The sequence below is a fragment of the Triticum aestivum genome, chromosome 2D, assembly GCF_018294505.1.
Source record: "Triticum aestivum cultivar Chinese Spring chromosome 2D, IWGSC CS RefSeq v2.1, whole genome shotgun sequence".
Taxonomy (NCBI): domain Eukaryota; kingdom Viridiplantae; phylum Streptophyta; class Magnoliopsida; order Poales; family Poaceae; genus Triticum; species Triticum aestivum.
This window is the reverse complement of record NC_057799.1, coordinates 203,484,398-203,508,054: the sequence shown is the minus strand read 5'-3', so window position 1 is coordinate 203,508,054 and position 23,657 is coordinate 203,484,398.

The following is a 23,657-nucleotide window of genomic DNA, read 5'->3' as shown; positions in this document are numbered from 1 at the left end:
GATTGATGACAATATAGGTTAAGTTTTCAACGGGGATAAACATATGAAGTGTAAATACTGATATTGAGGAATTTGATTGCAAGATATAGAAGAACTCCCCCTGAAGATGTGCATAGTGAGGAATTTGCTTTTGAAGCAATGTACAGTTGAAGAGTAGAATCATGGAGAACTCCCCCTATATCTTGTAATTCATACACGCATTTGACATATAATATGAAGAATTTGAAATGCATGATGAAATATGGTGACTGATGTAATTCAGCATGCGTGCATAAACATTAAGCAAGGAATAAGCATGCAGAAAAACACAGCAAAAGTATCAGGCCACCATAGAGTTTAAGTTTACAACTCGATCCAGCAAAGTCTTCAAAAGAACGAGAGTTGCAACTTAAAAAAACGCCCATATAAGATAGACCCGCTTGAAGACTAACTCAAATTTCTCCCCCTTTGTCATCGAATGACCAAAAGGATCGAAAATGAGGACTAACGCCCCTAAAGAATATCAAGTTGAAGAAGGAGCGCTAGCATTGTTGGGGTCGTATGTCGTAGTAGGGCTTGCCGCGGTGTCGTCCAAGTCTTGACTTTCTTGTATTTCTTCGATGAAGAATAGGAGCTGGCCACCAAGGAAGGAACCTTGACTTTCTTGTATTTCTTCGATGAAGGTGCAGACCAGTCAAAATCTTCCTTGAGACCCATGTTCTTCAGATCTTATTCACCATATACATGTGACAGAATAGCCCAGGTGCGACCGAAGACTTCATGGAGGTAGTAATGGTTTTTCTTCACTTCATTATGTGTAGCAGTCATGTTGTGAAGAATTGAACCAAACTGACGCTTAACCTATTTATGGTTTTGATCCACCTTCTGGTGAAGACTTAGCAGAAGCTCACGGCCAGTCATCACACAAGGAGCAGTGGCTTGAGGATTTGGCTTGGAGGCATGGGCAGCAGAATCATGAGTGGCAGAGTCATCATTGGTGGAATAAGATGCAACTTTGCAAAACTGACCATCCAATGGACGAATACCTTCATCAATAATAGCTGGTGCCTTGCCCTTTTCATCAGCTGAGGAATAGGTCCGCTTGAGGACTTCAATCGGGGGCAAGTAGCTGAGATGATTCTGAAAATCAGCTTTGTAGTTGAGTGAAGACCTTGTCCTGAGGAATCTCATAATTCAAGGTGCATAAGGCTTCAGCTCAAATGGAGAAAGTGCAACATTTGCCAGAGTCCTCATGAAGAAATCGTGATAATTGACAGGAATGCCATGAATGATGTTGAAAACCAGATTCTTCATGATGCCAACAATTTCCTCATCAGATGAGTCGTGGCCTTTGATTGGACTCATAGTCTTCGTCAGAATGCGATAGACTGTTCTTGGTACATACTGCAATTCCTTCATGAGGAATTTTGTCCTTGAGGCTTGACCAGGTTTCAATGGCTTCATCAGCACTTGCATATAGTGATCTGTAAGCTCAGGCTCTTGGTACATGCAACGAGCTCCTTCAGGTGGAGGACTGATGGGCAGGGCGTGAAGTAATTCAGAGGCCGGTGCTTTGTAGTGAGTGTTTTCGGCCATCCAGTCCAAAACCCAGGAGTTCACATCGTCAGCATCTCCTGTGATGTGCAATGTTGCGTAGAATTGAAGAATGAGTTCTTCATTCCAATCAACTATGTCTGTGCAAAAGTTGAGGAGGCCTGTGTCATGAAGCACACTGAGGACAGGTGTGAAGCATGGCAGTGATTCCATGTCCACATGAGGAATATGCTCGTGGTCGAAGACTTTGTCCTTGTTGAAGAGCAGTGAAGAATAGAAGTTGGCCTGGCTGGCGGTCGAGAAGCACTTCCTTCTAAGACGAGCAGAATCGTAGGGATTGTAGTCAGTGAAGAACACGTGCTCGCCGAAGAAATCATCAGCCTTGAATTTCTGCTTCTTTGAGAATGGATCCTTTGGCTTGGGCTGAGGAGTGTCAGTCAATTGCATTATCACCTCAGGAATCGCAATCTCAGGTTCTTCGGGCTGAGGAATTTCAGCTTCTACTCCAGTAACAGCCTAGGTCTTCAATTCTTCATTTAAATTTTCTTCAGCACTAGTGGCTGGAATTTCTTCATGGACAGATGGTGTGGCATGTGGTTCATCAGATCCCATTTGTATAGTCACTGGGGACAGAGGAATTTGTTGCAATGGTGTGAAGAGTGGAGAGTTGGGGTGCTGACTTTCCCAAAAGTCATGATTTAGCACGGGTGTGGTACAGCCAATGTCCACATCTTCATCTTCCATTTCTTCAACGCCGGCCTCTTCAGCAGTAAACTGAGGCATAGGCGAGGAGACAACTGGTGTTGAAGGGATTTCATCCACTTCAATTTCTTCATCCATCTACTCTGACGAAGCAGCAGAAGGATTTTCTTCATCGGATTCGCTAGGAATCACATATTCTTCATCATAAGGAACAATGTCCTTTGATGGCATGGTTGAGATAGGAACATCATCAATGGGGTTTGCAAATGAGCTGGTCAGAGACTTCATCTTCTTCGGAGCTGAAGAATCTGATGAAGCTGATGCCATCCTTTTCTTCACTGCTGCACGCTCTGCAGCCTTAGTCTTCATCACATCTGAAGCAGATGGAAGGATCAGAGTTGGGGTAGGAGCAGGAGGAGTAGAGGAATGTGGTTGATTTTCTTCAGGCACAACTGATGTAGTTGCCCTGACCTCTTCATTTTCTTCACGCGCACCACTTGTGGATGCCCTGGCAATTTCATCAGCGGCTGGAATGCAGTCATCAGCCCTGGAACTCACATTTTCTTCAGCAGCCTGAATGTCATCAGCGGTGCTGGCATGTTCTTCAGTCGGCTGAGCAGATGCTTCAGCCTGAGGAATTTCTTGTTGTGATGGAGCAGCAACATTTGGAGTGAACTTTTCTGTTAGCTTCACAAAATGGACTTTGGCTCCAAGCCAGTCAGCGTGGTATACATCAAATTCATCACTGAGTTTCCTGATCTCAGATTGAATATTGACAAGTTCTTCAGTTGTCATAGAGACAACGTGTTTCTTCAGAAAACACTCCTTCTTGTACTGCACTTTCTTGATCTGCCTGGCCTTTTCAAATTTCCATTCTCTTCTTGGATGAAGGCAGTCAGCATATGTCTTTGGCCAGGAGTCAACTTGAAATCAGGCAAAGGAGTGTTTGGGTCCTTGTGCCAGAGGTCAATGTAGTCGAGGATCAACTTTGGATCCAAAAGCAGTGGCACATTTGTGCCCTTGGCTCTAGCGGCCCTGACTTGCCTATCTCTGATGATTTCGGCAAGTTCCTCATCATTAGCTTCATCTTCATCAGACGGCACTTGGAAGGCGGCCTGCTTCTTGTGAGGACTTGGGCGAGAACCTCGTCCAGCAGTGGCCTTTGTCTTCAGCAGAGAGGGTCCCGTTGAAGAATTTGGTGCAGCTGAGGAACTAGCAGAAGCTCCTGAGGCAATAGAGATGCCTTTCGTCCTTTGGCACGTGGCAAGATGCACAGGTGCAAAGGATTTGATCGGAGCAGCTAAGGACATGAGCGGAGGAGCTGAGGACTTTGGAGGAGCAGGAGCAGCGTGAGGAATTGGCTTTGAGGATTCTGGCCTTGAGGGCATAGCTGAGGAGCTCGGCCGTGAGGGCAATGAAGAGGAAGCACTTGGCTTATGCGCAGGCTTCTTTGCCATGGATTTCTTCGGCTTGCTAGCAGAGGCCTCAGCAGAGGCAGCAGCAGCAGAGTCCTCGTTGAATTTCCTCACTGCTTCTCTGGCTTGTCTAGCCAGCTTGGCTTGGCGCTTGGCCCATTCATCAGGATAATCCTCACCGCGCTTGAGGCTGGTGGGATCAGCTATTTGGCCAGGTGCCAATGGAGGTCTTGGGCATGGAGGATTTAGCGCGAATTTCTTCATGTACTTGGGAGTTACATACCTGTACTCCCTCCATTCCCGTGCCCATCTCCTTTCTATTCTCTGGATGCGCACCTTGCGCTGATTTTTGTCCTCCTTACCAAACTTGGCCTCATCAGGAGTGCAATAGCCTTTGTATATGTCATCAGGGATCTCAAAGGCAGTATTGATTTCAGGCCTCTTTCCTCCTTTCTGTGGCTTCTTTCCATCAGCCATTTTCTTCAGATGAGGAATTTGAACAATGGAATTCTCTGAAGATGTATGCAACTTTTCTTCGAGGAACGCTTCAAATGAGTTAAGTTGATGAGAACCTAGTGATTCAGCAGCGGACATGAGTACCTGTGAATAGAGTATAGTTGCGAGGAATTTGGAGAGGTCATATGCGTTCTCAGAAGGTTTTGTAAAAAGAACAAGTTTGAGGAATTTGACCAGACGAGTCTTGAAGAATTTCACTAAGCGTTCTTAGCCTTAGGTTCCAGAGTTGTACAGATCAGAAATCCGCACAATTGAGGAATCTTGAAGAGAAATTATAGCTTAGAGAAATGAATCAAGAACAGATGACATGTGAGGTGTTTAGTGTGTGAAGAATTTGAAGAATAAACACCTTTGAGGATTTTGTAGAAATCATTTGAATCAAAGAGGGCAGTAAAAGTAACTTTTAATTACCCTGGACGAAGAACACGACGAACTGTGAAGTGGAGATGTGAAGTTCGTCAGTGCAGATCTTCCACGCCCTAACTTGGCGGAGGAAGACAGCTACGGCGGCGGCGGAGTGAAGAAATCCGCAGCCGGCGCGAGTACGACGGCGACGAGGTCGAGGCAGTGAAGCTCTTCCTCACCGACGATGATGAAGTAGCGGTGGCGCTAGGGTTTGAGAAGCTCGAGCTGGAGAGAGGTCGAGTGGAGTAAAGGAAGTGAGGAAGGGGAGGGGGGTATTTATAGCCATGGTGAAAAACTGTTCTCCCGAAGAATTTGGATGAACGTGCCCCTGACCCTTCTCATTCGCTTGACATGTGTCACCCATGTACTGAGAAGTGGAGATCGTGTGAGATCATGGGTGAATAGATAAGTGTTATCATGGAATGCAAAACAGTTTGAGCGGCAAAGCCGAAAATTTGGATAAGATAAGTTTTAATGTTCCGTTCGCAAATTCTTCAGCTGACAAGGACACAGTGAAGATTTTGAACGAGTTTCAAATAGAACGCACATGAAGAATTTGTGAATATATTGGGTTGAGTTTAGCATAGAGGGGGAAGGGTCCGATCACATTCACCTAGCAGAAAAACCAACTTGAAAAATTAGCCATAAGTGAATGCTGTAGAGGACATAAATTCATATATATATATATATATATATATACATAGCCAATGAAGAAAACGACGAAAACAGTGAAGACAATGCAAAGTTGAAGAAAATGAACAACTGAGGAATTTCAAAAACTGAGGAAAAACTCAAATTGAAGATTTTCAACTTTTGGTGGTGGCGTGGCCCACCGTATAAGAATGATGATTTCAGACACCGCGTACAATTGTCGTAGGGTTCTGAGAATCAAATTCTTCGTTAATTTCTTCACACTTAGAGTGTTATTCTTCATTGATTGAAGAAAAACGTTTCTTCATGTGTTGCACATCTAAGTCATCAATTTTGCATAAGTGTTAGGATGAGTGTCCTTTTCAAAGAACATTCGAAGATTCTAAGATATTTAGCTCACACCGCAACTTGCTAAATCTCTTCTCATCCAAGGGCTTTGTGAAGATATCGGCTAGCTGTTCTTCAGTCTTCACATGCTCAATAGAAATGTCGCCCTTCAACACATGATCACGAAGAAAATGATGACGAATTTGAATGTGCTTTGTCTTTGAGTGCTGAACTGGGTTGTGAGCAATCTTGATGGCACTCTCATTGTCACAGAAGAGAGGCACATTCTTCACGTTGACGCCGTAGTCCTTGAGAGTTTGCTTCATCCATAGCAATTGAGCACATCAAGAACCAGCAGCAATGTACTCAGCTTCAGCAGTAGACAGTGATACACAGTTCTGTTTCTTCGAGGACCAACAGACCAAAGATCGTCCGAGGAAATGACATATGCCAGATGTTGACTTGCGGTCCACACGATCACCAGCATAGTCAGAGTCAGAATATCCAATGAGATCAAAAGCCGAGCCCTTGGGGTACCATAATCCAAGTGTTGGTGTGTGAGCTAGATATCGAAGAATATGCTTCACAGCCTTATGGTGTGATTCCTTCGGTGTAGCTTGAAATCGGGCACACATGCAAACACTAAGCATTATATCTGGCCTAGATGCACATAAGTACAATAAAGAACCAATCATGGAGTGGTATACCTTATGATCGAAGTCAATACCATTTTAATCAGTGCACAGATGGCCATTTGTGGGCATAGGAATTTTGACGCCTTTGCAATCTTGCATGCCGAATTTCCTCAGTACATCCTTGAGGTATTTCTCCTGAGATATGAATATGCCATTGCGTTGTTGACGAATTTGAAGACCTAAGAAGAATTTCAATTCTCCCATCATAGACATTTGATATTCTTCACTCATCATATAGGCAAATTCATCACTATAACGTTGGTCAGTACAGCCCAAGATAATATCATCAACATATATTTGGCACACAAACATTTCACCATCATAAGATTTAGTGAAAAGAGTAGGGTCGAGTGAACCGGGTTTGAAGCCTTTCTTCATGAGGAATTCCTTCAAAGTATCATACCACGCCCGAGGGGCCTTCTTGAGGCCATAGAGGGCCTTATTGAGTCTGAAGACTTTGTCAGGATTCTTTGGATCTTCAAAACCTGGGGGTTGAGCAACATATACTTCTTCCTCAAGCTTACCACTGAGGAATGCTCTTTTCACATCCATTTGATATAAAGTGATATCATGATGGTTAGCATAAGCAAGTAATATGCGAATTGCCTCAAGTCTAGCAACAGGTGCAAAAGTTTCATCGAAATCAATTCCTTCAACCTGTGTGTAGCCTTGAGCTACTAGCCATGCCTTATTCCTCACCACAAGGCCATTTTCATCTTGCTTGTTGCGGTAGATCCACTTTGTGCCAATGATATTGTGCTTGCGGGGACCTGGATGTTTGACCAGTTCCCAGACGTTGTTGAGCTTGAATTGATGTAATTCTTCTTGCATGGCCTGAATCCACTCAGGCTCCAGAAATGCTTCATCTACCTTAGTGGGCTCTGTGATTGAGACAAAAGCATAGTGCCCACAAATTTTAGATAAATGTGAAGCTTTTGAGCGTGTGAGAGGACCTGGTGCTTCAGTGTCATCGATGATCTTTTAAACTTGCACTTCTTTTGCAATGCGAGGATGAGCTGGTTGTCGTCGAGGAATTTGATCAGCATTTTCTTATGCACCATTCTCTTCAGCATTTTCTTCAGGTGCATTAGCTCGACGTTCTTCATGTTCTGGAATGAATTCTTCAGCAGATTCTTCGGTAGGAATGACATCTTCAGTAGCCTTGAACTTGATAGTTTCCTCAGGTGTTGGTTCATCTATCACAGAACGTAGGTGATCTCTTTGCGAGCCATTAGTTTCATCGAACCGCACATCTACAGTTTCAACAACCTTGTGAAGAACGTTGTTGAAGACTCTGTAGGTGTGCGAGTCCTTTCCGTAACCAAGCATAAAACCTTCATGTGCTTTCGGTGCAAATTTAGAGTTGTGATGAGGATCTCTAATCCAGCATTTAGCACCGAAGACTTTGAAATAACTCATATTGGGTTTCTTGTCAGTGAGGAGTTCATAGGCAGTCTTCTTGAAGAATTTGTGAAGATATACTCTGTTGATGATGTGGCACGCAGTATCAATTGCATCAATCCAGAAACGACGAGGCGTTTTGTATTCATCAAGCATAGTGCGAGACATCTCAGCAAGAGTCCTATTCTTGCGCTCCACGACGCCGTTCTGCTGAGGAGTATAAGGAGCAGATAACTCATGAGTAATACCAAGTTCATCAAGATAGTCATCAAGACCAGAATTCTTGAACTCAGTTCCATTGTCACTTCTGATGTGCCTTATCTTCACACCAAAGTTGGTTGAAGCCCTCGAGGAAAATCGTTTGAAGACTTCCTGCACTTCATGTTTGTAAGTGACAATGTGTACCCATGTGTATCGAGAGTAATCATCAATAATAACAAAGCCATATTGAGATGCATCATTTGAAACTGCAGAATAATGGTTAGGACCGAAGAGATCCATATGAAGCAATTCAAATGGTCGAGTAGTGGTCATGATAGTCTTCGCTGGATGCTTAGCCTTTGTCATCTTCCCAGCTTCACAGGCTCCACATAAGTGATCCTTGAGGAATTTTACATTCTCAATGCCAATGACATGCTTCTTCTTTGCAAGCGTGTGCAAATTCCTCATGCCTGCATGACCAAGTCGTCGATGCCAGAGCCAGCCTTCTGAAGCTTTTGCAAGTAGGCACACGGCTGGTTGCGGTCCTGTAGAGAAATCAACAATATACAAGTCTCCTCTCCTAAAGCCTTCGAAGACTTTGGAATTGTCAACTTCCATAACCACAACACAACGATACTTGCCAAAGACAACAACCATATCAAGATCACAAAGCATTGAGACAGACATGAGGTTGTATCCTAAGGACTCGACAAGCATGACTTTGTCCATGTGTCGATCCTTTGTGATCGCAACCTTACCTAGACCCAATACCTGAATTTTGCCTTTGTCAGCAAAGATGATATGCTTCAGATGTGATGGTGATAAGGGAGCATCCATCAATAGATTCTTGTCACCAGTCATGTGATTTGTACATCCACTATCAAGGACCCACTCAGTGGCTTTGGGTTGATCATCCTGCAGATGAATTAGTGCAGCTTACGAACTCATATACTTCATCACTGAAGAACATGACATCAATTCATCAGATCAATTTCATCAAGTAATAGAACAGATAAAGCAGTATGTCTTGGGGAACGTAGCAGAAATTCAAAAATTTCTACGCATCACCAAGATCAATCTATGGAGTAATCTAGCAACGAGGGGAAGGGGAGTGCATCTACATACCCTTGTAGATCGCGATGCGGAAGCGTTGCAAGAACGCGGATGAAGGAGTCGTACTCGTAGCGATTCAGATCGCGGTTGATTCCGATCTAAGCGCCGAACCACGGCGCCTCCGCGTTCAACACATGTGCAGCCCGGTGACGTCTCCCATGCCTTGATCCAGCAAGGAGAGAGGGAGAGGTTGGGGAAGACTCCGTCCAGCAGCAGCACAATGGCATGGTGGTGATGGAGGAGCGTGGCAATCCTGCAGGGCTTCGCCAAGCACCGCGGGAGAGGAGGAGGAGGGAGAGGGGTAGGGCTGCGCCAAGAGAGAGGAAGTCTCATGTCTATGGCAGCCCCAAAACCCCCACTATATATAAGGGAGGGGGAGGGGCTGCACCTCCATCTAGGGTTTCCCCCCCAAGGGGTGCGGCCAGCCCTAGATCCATCTAGGGGGGCGGCCAACGGGGGAGAGAGGGGGGGCGCACCACTAGGTGGGCCTTAGGCCCATCTGAGCCTAGGGTTTCCCCCTTTCCCCCCTTCCTGCGCCCTGGGCCCCTTGTGGGAGGCGCACCAGCCCACCAGGGGCTGGTCCCTTCCCACACTTGGCCCACGCAGCCCACTGGGGCCTGTGGCCCCACCTGGTGGACCCCCGGGACCCTCCCGGTGGTCCCGGTACATTACCGATAGCACCCGAAACTTTTCCGGTGACCAAAAACAGGACTTCCCATATATAAATCTTTACATCCGGACCATTCCGAAACTCCTCGTGATGTCCGGGATCTCATCCGGGACTCCGAACAACATTCAGTAACCATGTATATCTATTCCCTATAACCCTAGCGTCATCGAACCTTAAGTGTGTAGACCCTACGGGTTCGGGAACCATGCAGACATGACCGAGACGTTCTCCGGCCAATAACCAACAGCGGGATCTGGATACCCATGTTGGCTCCCACATGTTCCACGATGATCTCATCAGATGAACCACGATGTCGTTGATTCAATCAATCCCGTATACAATTCCCTTTGTCAATCGGTATGTTACTTGCCCGAGATTCGATCATCGGTATCCCGATACCTTGTTCAATCTCGTTACCGGCAAGTCTCTTTACTCGTTTCATAACACATCATCCCGTGATCAACTCCTTGGTCACATTGTGCACATTATGATGATGTCCTACCGAGTGGGCCCAGAGATACCACTCCGTTTACACGGAGTGACAAATCCCAGTCTTGATTCGTGCCAACCCAACAGACACTTTCGGAGATACCTGTAGTGCACCTTTATAGCCACCCAGTTACGTTGTGACGTTTGGTACACCCAAAGCATTCCTACGGTATCCGGGAGTTGCACAATCTCATGGTCTAAGGAAATGATACTTGACATTAGAAAAGCTCTTAGCAAACGAACTACACGATCTTGTGCTAGGCTTAGGATTGGGTCTTGTCCATCACATCATTCTCCTAATGATGTGATCCCGTTATTAACGACATCCAATGTCCATGGTCAGGAAACCGTAACCATCTATTGATCAACGAGCTAGTCAACTAGAGGCTTACTAGGGACATGGTGTTGTCTATGTATCCACACATGTATCTGAGTTTCCTATCAATACAATTCTAGCATGGATAATAAACGATTATCATGAACAAGGAAATATAATAATAACCAATTTATTATTGCCTCTAGGGCATATTTCCAACAGTCTCCCACTTGCACCAGAGTCAATAATCTAGTTCACATCACCATGTGATTAACACTCACAGGTCACATCACCATGTGACCAACATCCAAAGAGTTTACTAGAGTCAACAATCTAGTTCACATCACTATGTGATTAACACTCAATGAGTTCTGGTTTGATCATGTTATGCTTGTGAGAGAGGTTATTAGTCAACGGGTCTGAACCTTTCAGATCCGTGTGTGCTTTACGAATATCTATGTCATCTTGTGGATGCTACCACGCGCTACTTGGAGCCATTTCAAATAACTGCTCTACTATACGAATCCGGTTTACTACTCAGAGTCATCCGGATTAGTGTCAAAGTTCGCATCGACGTAACCCTTTACGACGAACTCCTTTTCACCTCCATAATCGAGAAAATTCCTTAGTCCACTAGATACTAAGGATAAGTTCGACCGCTGTCATGTGGTCCATTCCCGGATCACTATTGTACCCCTTGACCAACTCATGGCAAGGCACACTTCATGTGCGGTACACAGCATAGCATACTGTAGAGCCTACGTCTAAAGCATAGGGGACGACCTTCGTCCTTTCTCTCTCTTCTGCTGTGGTCAGGTCTTGAGTCTTACTCAATACTCACACCTTGTAACACAGCCAAGAACTCCTTCTTTGCTGATCTATTTTGAACTCTTTCAAAATCATGTTAAGGTGTGCGTTCTTTGAAAGTATCATCGGGCGTCTTGATCTATCTCTATAGATCTTGATGCCCAATATGTAAGCAGCTTTATCCAGGTCTTCCTTTGAAAAACTCCTTTCAAACAACCCTTTATGCTTTCCAGAAATTTTACATCATTTCGGATCAACAATATGTCATTCACATATACTTATCAGAAATGTTGTAGCGCTCCCACTCACTTTATTGTAAATACAAGTTTCTAACAAACTTTGTATAAACCCAAAAACTTTGATCACTCCATCAAAGCGTATATTCTGACTCCGAGATGCTTGCTCTAATCCATGGAAGGATCGCTGGAGCTAGCATACCTTTCAGCATCCTTAGGATCGACAAAACCTTTCTGATTGTATCACATACAACCTTTCCTTACGAAAACTGGTAAGGAAACTTGTTTTGACATCCATCTGCCAGATTTCATAAATGCAGCTAATGCTAACATGATTCCGACGGACTTAAGCATCGCTACAGACGAGAAAATCTCATCGTAGTCAACTCCTTGAACTTGTGAAAACACTCTTTGCCACAAGTCGAGCTTCATAGACGGTAACCTTACCGTCCACGTCCGTCTTCTTCTTAAAGATCCATTTATCTCAATGGCTTGCCGATCATCGGGCAAGTTCACCAAAGTCCATGCTTTGTTCTGATACATGGATCCTATCTCGGATTTCATGGCTTCTAACCATTTGTCGGAATATGGGCCCACCATCGCTTCTCAATAGCTCGTAGGTTCATTGTTGTCTAGCAACATGTCTTCCAAGACAGGATCACGCATTACTCTGAAGTAGTACGCATCCTCGTTGTCCTACGAGGTTTGGTAGTGACTTGATCCGAAGTTTCATGATCACTATCATAAGCTTCCACTTCAATTGGTGTAGGTGCCACAGGAACAACTTCCTGTGCCTTGCTACACACTAGTTGAAGTTATGGTTCAATAACCTCATCAAGTCTCCACCATCCTCCCACTCAATTCTTTCGAGAGAAACTTTTCCCCGAGAAAGGACCCGTTTCTAGAAGCAATTAATTTTGCTTCCAGATCTGAAATAGGAGGTATACCCAACTGTTTTGGGTATTCTATGAAGATGCATTTATCCGCTTTGGGTTCGAGCTTATCAGCCTGAAACTTTTTCACATAAGCATCGCAGCCCCAAACTTTTAAGAAACGACAACTTAGGTTTCTCTAAACGGTGTCGTCTCAACGGAATTGCGTGGTGCCCCTTTTAAAGTGAATGCGGTTGTCTCTAATGCCTAACCCATAAACGATAGTGGTAATTCGATAAGAGACATCATGGTATGCACCATATCCAATAGGGTGCAGTTATGATGTTCGGACACACCATCACACTGTGGCGTTCCAGGCGGTATTAATTGTGAAACACTTTCCACAATGTCTTAATTGTGTGCCAAACTCGTAACTCAGATATCTCTATGATCATATCATAGACATTTTATCCTCTTGTCACGACGATCTTCATCTTCACTCTGAAATTACTTAAACCTTTCAATAATTCAGACTTGTGTTTCATCAAGTAAATATTCTCAGCATCTACTCAAATCATCTGTGAAGTAAGAACATATCGATATCCACTGCGTGCCTCAGCACTCATTGGACTGCACACATCAAATGTATTACTTCCAACAAGTTGCTCTCTTGTTCCATCTTACTAAAAACGAGGCCTTTCAGTCATCTTGCCCATGTGGTATGATTTGCATGTCTCAAGTGATTCAAAATCAAGTGAGTCCAAACGATCCATCTGCATGGAGTTTCTTCATGCATATATACCAATAGACATGGTTCGCATGTCTCAATCTTTTCAAAAATGAGTGAGTCCAAAGATCCATCTACATGGAGCTTCTTCATGCGTTCTATACCAATATGACTCAAATGGCAGTGCCACAAGTATGCGGTACTATCATTACTATTTTATATCTTTTGGCACGAACATGTGTATCACTACGATCGAGATTCATTTTAGGTGCAAGACCATTGAAGGTATTATTCAAATAAACAGAGTAACCATTATTCTCCTTAAATGAATAACCGTATTGCGATAAACATAATCCAATCATGTTTATGCTCAACGCAAACACCAAATAACAATTATTTAGGTTTAACACCAATCTCGATGGTAGAGGGAGCATGCGACGCTTGATCACATCAACCTTGGAAACACTTCCAACACATATCGTCATCTCACCTTTAGCTAGTCTCCATTTATTCCGCAGCTTTTATTTCGAGATACTAACACTTAGCAACCGAACCGGTATCTAATACCCTGGTGCTGCTAGGAGTACTAGTAAAGTACACATTCATATAATGTATATCCAATATACTTCTGTCGACCTTGCCTGCCTTCTCATCTACCAAGTATCTAGGGTAGTTCTGCTTCAGTGACCGTTCCCCTCATTACAGAAGCACTTAGTCTCGGGTTTGGGTTCAACCTTGGGATTCTTCACTAGAGCAGCAAATGATTTGCTGTTTCATGAAGTATCCCTTTTGCCCTTGCCCTTCTAGAAACTAGTGGTTTTACTAACCATCAACAATTGATGCTCCTTCTTGATTTCTACTTTTGCGGTGTCAAACATCGCGAGTTGCTCAAGGATCATCATGTCTATCCCTGATATGTTATACTTCATCACGAAGCTCTAATAGCTTGGTGGCAGTGACTATGGAGAACCATCACTGTCTCATCTGGAAGATTAACTCCCACTCGATTCAAGCGATTGTGGTACTCAGACAATCTGAGCACATGCTCAACGATTGAGCTTTTCTCCCTTAGTTTGCAGGCTTAAGAAACTTGTCAGAGGTCTCATACCTCTTGACGTGGGCACTAGTCTGAAATCCCAATTTCAGTCTTCGGAACATCTCATATGTTCTGCGACGTTTCAAAATGTCTTTGGTGCCACAATTCTAAACTGTTAGCATTACGCACTGAACTATCACGTAGTCATCAAAACGTGTATGTCAGATGTTTCGCAACATCTACAGACGACGCTGAGGTTCAGCACGCCGAGCAGTGCATTAAGGACATAAGCCTTCTGTGCAGCAATGAGGACAATCCTCAGTTTACGGACCCAGTCCGCATAATTGCTACTATCAACTTTCAACTAAATTTTCTCTAGGAACATATCTTTAAACGGTAGAGCTAAAGCGTAAGCTATGACATAATTTGCAAAGACCTTTTGACTATGTTCATGATAATTAAGTTCATCTGATTATTTAATGAACTCCCACTCAGATAGACATCCCTCTAGTCATCTAAGTGATACATGATCCGAGTCAAATTAGGCCGTGTCCGATCATCACGTGAGATGGACTAGTCATCATCGGTGAACATCTCCATGTTGATCGTATCTGCTATACGACTCATGTTCGACCTTTCGGTCTCTTGTGTTCCGAGGCCATGTCTGTACATGCTAGGCTCGTCAAGTCAACCTAAGTGTTTCGCATGTGTTCCGAGGCCATGTCTGTACATGCTAGGCTCGTCAACACCCGTTGTATTCGAACATTAGAATCTATCACACCCGATCATCACGTGGTGCTTCAAAACAACGAACCTTCGCAACGGTGCACAGTTAGGGGGAACACGTCTCTTGAAATTTTAGTGAGGGATCATCTTATTTATGCTACCGTCGTTTTAAGCAAATAAGATGTAAACATGATAAACATCACATGCAAATCATAAAGTGACGTGATATGGCCAATATCATCTTGCGCCTTTGATCTCCATCTTTGAGGCGCGGCATGATCACCTTCGTCACCGGCATGACACCATGATCTCCATCATCGTGTCTTCATGAAGTTGTCTCGCCAACTATTACTTCTACTACTATGGCTAACGGTTAGCAATAAAGTAAAGTAATTACATGGCGTTATTCATTGACACGCAGGTCATACAATAAGTTAAGACAACTCCTATGGCTCCTGCCAGTTGTCATACTCATCGACATGCAAGTCGTGATTCCTATTACAAGAACATGATCAATCTCATACATCACATATATCATTCATCACATCTTTTTGGCCATATCACATCACATAGCATACCCTCCAAAAACAAGTTAGACGTCCTCTAATTGTTGTTGCATGTTTTACGTGGCTGCTATGGGATTCTAGCAAGAACGTTTCTTACCTACGCAAAACCACAACGTGATATGCCAATTTCTATTTACCCTTCATAAGGACGCTTTTCATCGAATCCGATCCAACTAAAGTGGGAGAGACAGACACCCGCTAGCCACCTTATGCAACTAGTGCATGTCAGTCGGTGGAACCTGTCTCACGTAAGTGTACGTGTAAGGTCGGTCCGGGCCGCTTCATCCCACGATGCCGCCGAATCAAGATAAGACTAGTAACGGCAAGTAAATTGACAAAATCGACGCGCACAACTACTTTGTGTTCTACTCGTGCATAGAAACTACGCATAGACCTAGCTCATGATGCCACTCTTGGGGAACGTAGCAGAAATTCAAAATTTTCTACGCATCACCAAGATCAATCTATGGAGTAATCTAGCAACGAGGGGAAGGGGGGTGCATCTACATACCCTTGTAGATCGCGATGCGGAAGGGTTGCAAGAACGCGGATGAAGGAGTCGTACTCGTAGCGATTCAGATCGCGGTTGATTCCGATCTAAGCGCCGAACCACGGCGCCTCCGCGTTCAACACACGTGCAGCCCGGTGACGTCTCCCATGCCTTGATCCAGCAAGGAGAGAGGGAGAGGTTGGGGAAGACTCCGTCCAGCAGCAGCACAACGACATGGTGGTGATGGAGGAGCGTGCCAATCCTGCAGGGCTTCGCCAAGCACCGCGGGAGAGGAGGAGGAGGGAGAGGGGTAGGGCTGCGCCAAGAGAGAGGAAGTCTCATGTCTATGGCAGCCCCAAAACCCCCACTATATATAGGGGAGGGGGAGGGGCTGCACCCCCATCTAGGGTTTCCCCCCCCCCCAAGGGGTGCGGCCAGCCCTAGATCCATCTAGGGGGGCGGCCAAGGGGGGAGAGAGGGGGGGCGCACCACTAGGTGGGCCTTAGGCCCATCTGAGCCTAGGGTTTCCCCCTTTCCCCCCTTCCTGCGCCCTGGGCCCCTTGTGGGAGGCGCACCAGCCCACCAGGGGCTGGTCCTTTCCCACACTTGGCCCACGCAGCCCTCTGGGGCCGGTGGCCCCACCTGGTGGACCCCCGGGACCCTCCCGGTGGTCCCGGTACGTTACCGATAGCACCCGAAAATTTTCCGGTGACCAAAAACAGGACTTCCCATATATAAATCTTTACCTCCGGACCGTTCCGGAACTCCTCGTGACGTCCGGATCTCATCTGGGACTCCGAACAACATTCGGTAACCACGTATATCTATTCCCTATAACCCTAGCGTCATCGAACCTTAAGTGTGTAGACCCTACGGGTTCGGGAACCATGCAGACATGACCGAGACGTTCTCCGGCCAATAACCAACAGCGGGATCTGGATACCCATGTTGGCTCCCACATGTTCCACGATGATCTCATCGGATGAACCACGATGTCGGGGATTCAATCAATCCCGTATACAATTCCCTTTGTCAATCGGTATGTTACTTGCCCGAGATTCGATCATCGGTATCCCGATACCTTGTTCAATCTCGTTACCGGCAAGTCTCTTTACTCGTTTCATAACACATCATCCCGTGATCAACTCCTTGGTCACATTGTGCACATTATGATGATGTCCTACCGAGTGGGCCCAGAGATACCACTCCGTTTACACGGAGTGACAAATCCCAGTCTCGATTCGTGCCAACTCAACAGACACTTTCGGAGATACCTGTAGTGCACCTTTATAGCCACCCAGTTACGTTGTGACGTTTGGTACACCCAAAGCATTCCTACGGTATTCGGGAGTTGCACAATCTCATGGTCTAAGGAAATGATACTTGACATTAGAAAAGCTCTTAGCAAACGAACTACACGATCTTGTGCTAGGCTTAGGATTGGGTCTTGTCCATCACATCATTCTCCTAATGATGTGATCCCGTTATCAACGACATCCAATGTCAATGGTCAGGAAACCGTAACCATCTATTGATCAACGAGCTAGTCAACTAGAGGCTTACTAGGGACATGGTGTTGTCTATGTATCCACACATGTATCTGAGTTTCCTATCAATACAATTCTAGCATGGATAATAAATGATTATCATGAACAAGGAAATATAATAATAACCAATTTATTATTGCCTCTAGGGCATATTTCCAACAGTATGAGGATGTGAGAAATGAAAGTTCATTTCTTCATGATTAGCATGCGTCCTTTCAGGCAATTTTTCAGGTCTCCAGCAAATTCTTCAGATGTTCACGCACGTCTGGAGACCTGACCCTGCAGAAGAGATTAGTTCTTTTTCTTAACCACCCACATCTGAAGGGGTGGCAAAGAGTTCATCACTCTGCGAGCTCCATACGAGAAAGGTGGCATAGAAGCCAATCCGTTTTGTTTCACATAAAAGGAGTTAGGGTAAACATATGAATAAGCAGAGAAATTCTTCGAGGACTTATGAACATAATGATTAGAAGAATAATGCTCATATTCATAGCCCTTAGCTCTTCCCTACGAAACAGAGTTGTTAACACGATGATATTCATATGAGAACTTTGATCCTTTTGAGGAATTTGATCCATGTGAGAAATTCGATCCGTATGAGGACTTGGATCCATATGAAGAATTTGGTCCAGATGAAGAATTTGATCTGGGGTTCCTATTCTTCACAGGTGGTGTCATGAGGACATTCACCTGAAGACTTTCAAGGCACTTTTTGGGAGCCCAGATTTTCTTCATAGGAGAACCGTTCCTGCAGTTAGTGCCAACATATCTAGCAAATACTTCACCATTCTGATTTTTGAATAGTTTATAGTTGGAGTCAAATGACTCATCAGAAGAATGAGAAGATTCACATGTAAAGCCAGATAGATTAGATGGATCAACTGGAGGTCACTTTGCAGCAACCCATGAGGTTTTGGGGTACTGCTCAGGCTTCCAATATGTACCATCAGCATTGAGTTTCCTCTCAAAGGCAATACCCTCTTTCCTAGGGTTCCTGTTGAGGATCTGCTTTTTAAGAACATCACAAAGAGTCTGATGCCCTTTGAGGCTTTTGTACATGCCTGTCATGGACAATTCCTTCAGCCCTGCATCGTCAGTGATACTAGCAATGTCCTCAGACGAGGAATTAGTGACAGCAGAGACAGTTGAAGAATTTGTAGCATTAGAAGCATTTGAACATTCAGGTGAAGAATTAACAGATTCACATTCAATGCATTTCAAACATGGAGGGACAAATTCTTCCTGGGAAGCGCTGATTTGTTGAGCAAGTAATGAATCGCGCTCCTTCTGAAGATCTTCATAACTCACTCTTAGCTTTTCAAGATCTTGCTTTCTTTGAAGAAATTCATAAGAAAGCTTCTCATGATCAGATAAGAGAGTGTTATGTTGATCTTGAAGGGTGTCATACTTAGTATGAAGTCTCTGAAGACTTTCAGCCAAAGCTTTTGACTGATCCATTTCTTCACCCAACATATCATCGCTCCTATTTAGCATGTATTGAACTTTTTCCAAAGCTCTTTGTTGTTTACTGGCAAGGGAAGCAAGTTTGACATAGCTGGGTCCAAATTCATCACCAGATTCATCATCACTAGACTCGGATAGGTAGCATTCAGTTACCTCAGCACTTTTTGCCATAAGGCATGATGAAGAGGATGATGATTCTGGTTGAAATGTCATCGCTTTGAGAGATTCCTTGAAGTCCTCAAACCAAGGATCATGACGGGTTAGATGACCTTCATAGACCTCAGAGAGACGGTCCCAGATAAGCTTCGCATGATCGAGATGCATGATGTTCGTAAACTGATTTTGAGACAAATAGGAGCAGATGACGTACTTCGCCGTGAGGTTGAGAAGAGTGTACTTGCGAATGTCATCAGCTTCCACCATCTTGCACAGATCGGTAAGACCAATCTCAGTGACGGTCCACAGTTCGATATTCATCGCCATGAGGCACTTCTTCATCATGGCCTTCCACTTGGGATACTCGTGACCGTCAAAGATGGGGCATGACACAGTCTTCATTCCTGTGGTCGACATAACTGAAAACTCCAGGCGGTTAAACCAAAATCACACAAAACAAGGGAGTACCTTGCTCTGATACCAATTGAAAGTGCGTTATATCGACTAGAGGGGGGTGAATAGGCGATTTTTATGAATTCTTCACTGAGGAATTTGCGGGTGAGGAGATTCCTTGGCGAAGAACTACTTGCAGCGGAATAAGTACTCAAGAGTAAGCATAGCAGAACATAGGCATGGTCATCATGATGAAATGAAGACAAACACAGAGTACAGAAAGCGTAAACACAGGATAACACAGGATGAAGACGAACAGACTGAAGAAATTGAACTGAGGAAATTGAGAAAGTCTTTAGTCAAAGTCTTCAAACACAGATATGAACAAGCACACAACACAGTTATGAGGAAATGAAAGAGTTGAGGAAATAGAACCAGTAAGCTTGGTGAAGACAATTATTTGGTAGACCAGTTCCAACTGTTGTCTCAGTTGTACATCTGGTTGGAGCGGCTAGGTATTTAAACCTGAGGACACACAGTCCCGGACACACAATCCTCACCGTATTCTCCTTCAGCTAAGGTCACACAGACCTCACCCAATCACTCGTGATAAGTCTTCAGGTGACTTCCCAACCTTCACAAACTCGGTCACTCGGCGATCTACAATTCCTCTTGGATGCTCTGGACCATGACGCCTAACCGTCTGGAAGAAGCACAGTCTTCAAAGGTAACAAGTGTCGGATCCACGCAGGATCAATCTCTTAAGTGATGCTCAATCACTTTGGATTTGTAGGTGTTTGGGTTTGGGTTTTTCCTCACTCGATGATTTTCGCTCAAAGTCCTCGGAGGATGGGATGCTCTCAAATGACAAGTGTCAGTTTCTCTCGGAGCAGCCAACCAGCTAGTGGTTGTAGGGGGCGGCTATTTATAGCCTAGGGAGCAGCCCGACATGATAAGACATAAATGCCCTTCAATGATATGACCGTTAGGTGGGTAGATATTTTGGGACAGCTGGCGCATAGCATAACAACGGTCGGAAATTTGAGACTCAAATTCCTCAGGGCTATCATGTTCCTCACTGTGTAGGCAATCTACACTGGCGAATTCCTAACTCCTCAGACAAAACAAATTCCTCAGAGACCAGAAGAACTTCGTCTCTGTCACTGAAGAATATGACTGAACTATATGAGATTTCCAATGGCTTCACTCGAAGGGATTGGTAGGTGTAGGATTTTGAGTTGAGCATCACGTGGAAATTTTTCCTTAGTATTTCCTCGACCCCCTTTAACAGTACGGTGTTTCCTATGACTCAAGAAAGAGAAAATGAAACTAAGAAAACAAAAGTCTTCACACTTCATGTTCCTCGAATGAATACCAAGTCTTCAAGGTCACACGAATTTCTTCACTTTCAAAGTCTTCAGAAAGTCTTCAGAAATCCAAAGTCTTCAGTCGAAGAACTTCATTTTTAGGGGTCGACCTTCTCTGTAAGTATCAAACTCCTCATAGACTTATAGACCTGTGTATACTCATAAACACATTAGTCCCTTAACCGATAAGTCTTCAATACACCAAAATCACTAAGGGGCACTAGATGCACTTACACCTTCAAATCTAGATACATCTTGGTATTTCCTGGGTGGATCGAATTTGGCGAATCATGGGCCTCTTGCAGAATCAACTTCCTGATCTCCTGATCATTTGGCACATATACGCGGTCCTCAAACCATAAGGTATCATGCTCATCCTCACGAAATCTTTTAGCTTTTCCTTTGCTCATTCTTTTCTTTATCTCGGCAATCTCCCTGTCCGTCTTCTGAGCTTCTCTGATCTTATCCATCAAAGTAGACTCAATATCCAAAGCTGCTACATAACCTCTCGGAACTATCCCCAAACATAGCTCGCGAAGGTCTTCTGCCAACTCCTTGGGTAACTCTCCGGTCATGAGTGTATTGACATGACTCTTGCGGCTCAACGCATCGGCTACTACGTTAGCCTTTTCGGGATGATAATGCAATCTCATATCATAATCCTTAATGAGTTCCAACCATCTCCTCTGCCTGAGATTTAACTCCTTCTGCGTGAAGATATACTTCAAACTCTTGTGATCCGTGTATACCTCACAATGGTTTCTGATGAGAAAATTTCTCCATGTCTTCAACGCATGCACTACGGCTGCTAACTCCAAATCATGCGTAGCATATTTAACTCATGGGGTTTAAGCTGTCGTGAGGCATATGAAACAACTCTTCCCTCCTGCATAAGTATGACTCCAAGTCCTCGACGAGAAGCGTCGCAATACACTTCGTAATCCTTGCGTTGATCCGGCAGAATCAACACTGGTGATGTAACCAAGCGTTTCTTCAACTCCTGAAAACTGGCCTCACATTCCTCAGTCCATTTAAATTTGGTGTCCTTCTTTAACAACTCCGTCATAGGCTTCGCAATCTTTGAGAAATTTTCAATGAACCTCCGGTAGTATCCTGTGAGTCCAAGAAAACTCCGGATCTCTCCAACTGACATGGGTGACTCCCAATTTGTCACAGTGACAACCTTGGTGGGGTCTACTGCTATTCCTTCTCCGGATATAACATGTCCAAGAAATCCCACTTCCTTCAGCCAAAACTCACACTTGCTGAACTTGGCGTATAGCTAATGTTCTCTGAGCTTCCCAAGTACTAAACGCAAGTGCTCTTTATGCTCTTCTTCATTCTTCGAGTAGACCAGAATATCATCAATGAACACCACGACGAACTTATCCAAAAACTCCATAAACACCTTGTTCATCATGTTCATAAAATAGGGAGGTGCGTTAGTCAGGCCAAATGACATAACGGTATACTCATATAGCCCATACCTCGTGGTAAAAGCTGTCTTAGGTATATCCTGCTCTCGAATCTTTAGCTGGTGGTACCCTGATAATCGATCTTGGAAAACACCTTAGCTCCTTGCAGCTGGTCAAACAAATAATTGATCATCGGCAGTGGGTACTTGTTCTTGATCGTCACTTCATTCAATCCTCGATAATCAACAACCATCCTTAACGATCCATCCTTCTTCTCCACTAGAAGTACTGGGGATTCCCAAGGTGACGAACTTGGGCGAATATAACCTTTATCCAGTAACTCCTTAATCTGCTTCTTAATTTCCTCCAAATCCTTTGCGGGCATCCTATACGGTCTCTTAGATATTCGCCCTGTGCCTGGCAAAAGCTCAATCAAAGACTCAATGTCTCTATCCGGTGGCATGACTGGCAATTCTTTTGGAAATACATCTGGAAAATCCTTCACCACTGGTACTTCCTCCTGTACAACTCCTGATAAGGAATTTACTTGAGTCCTATTCGGCACATGCCAGGATACATACTTGATCCTTCTTCCTTCTGGGGTGGTGAGTAAGATCGACTTACTGGCGCAGTCAATGTTCCCTCCATACTTTGATAACCAATCCATGCCTAATATTACATCCAATCCTTGTGACTCCAATACTATTAGGTCTAAGGGGAACAAGTAGTTACCAATCCTTAATGGTAACCGATCACACCATAGGCTAGCCATATACTCAGCTCCTGGCGAGGTTACTAACATGGGGGACCTAAGGGCTTGGGTTGGCAGTTTAAACTTATCCACGAATCCCCTTGATATGTATGAATGCGATGCACCAGTATCAAAAGTACTACCGCAGTAAATGACTTAACCAAAAACTTACCTATTACTGCATCTGGCTGGGCTTCAACCTCCTCCACGTTAACGTGGTTCACTTGTCCCCTGGTGAAAGGGTTGGGCTTCTTCCCAGAGCTTCCATTGCCGTTTCCATTCTTAGCTTCAGGACATTCATTGGCGTAATGTCCGGTCTTCTGACATTTGTAGGAAGTAACGTGGCTTAGATCCTTCTTGGCGGGTGTTGCCGGGTCGGAACGGTTCTTCCGCTACTTCCTCCATTACCATTCCCATTCTTGGGGCCACTATGACAGTGTGAACTTCCTCCATTATGAGAGTGGCCTCCATGGTTATGGACAAGTCCTCCCGAGTTCGGGGTGAAACGGGGTCTCTGCTGAGCTACAGAATTATACTTCCCTTGTCCATACTTCCTCTTGCAGCTGTCAATCTGCTGCTGCTTCCCTTCAAGCATGAGAGCTCTATCCACCAACTCCTGGTAGTTATTAAAATTTTCCACCATCAACTGCATGCTCAGCTCATCATTCAG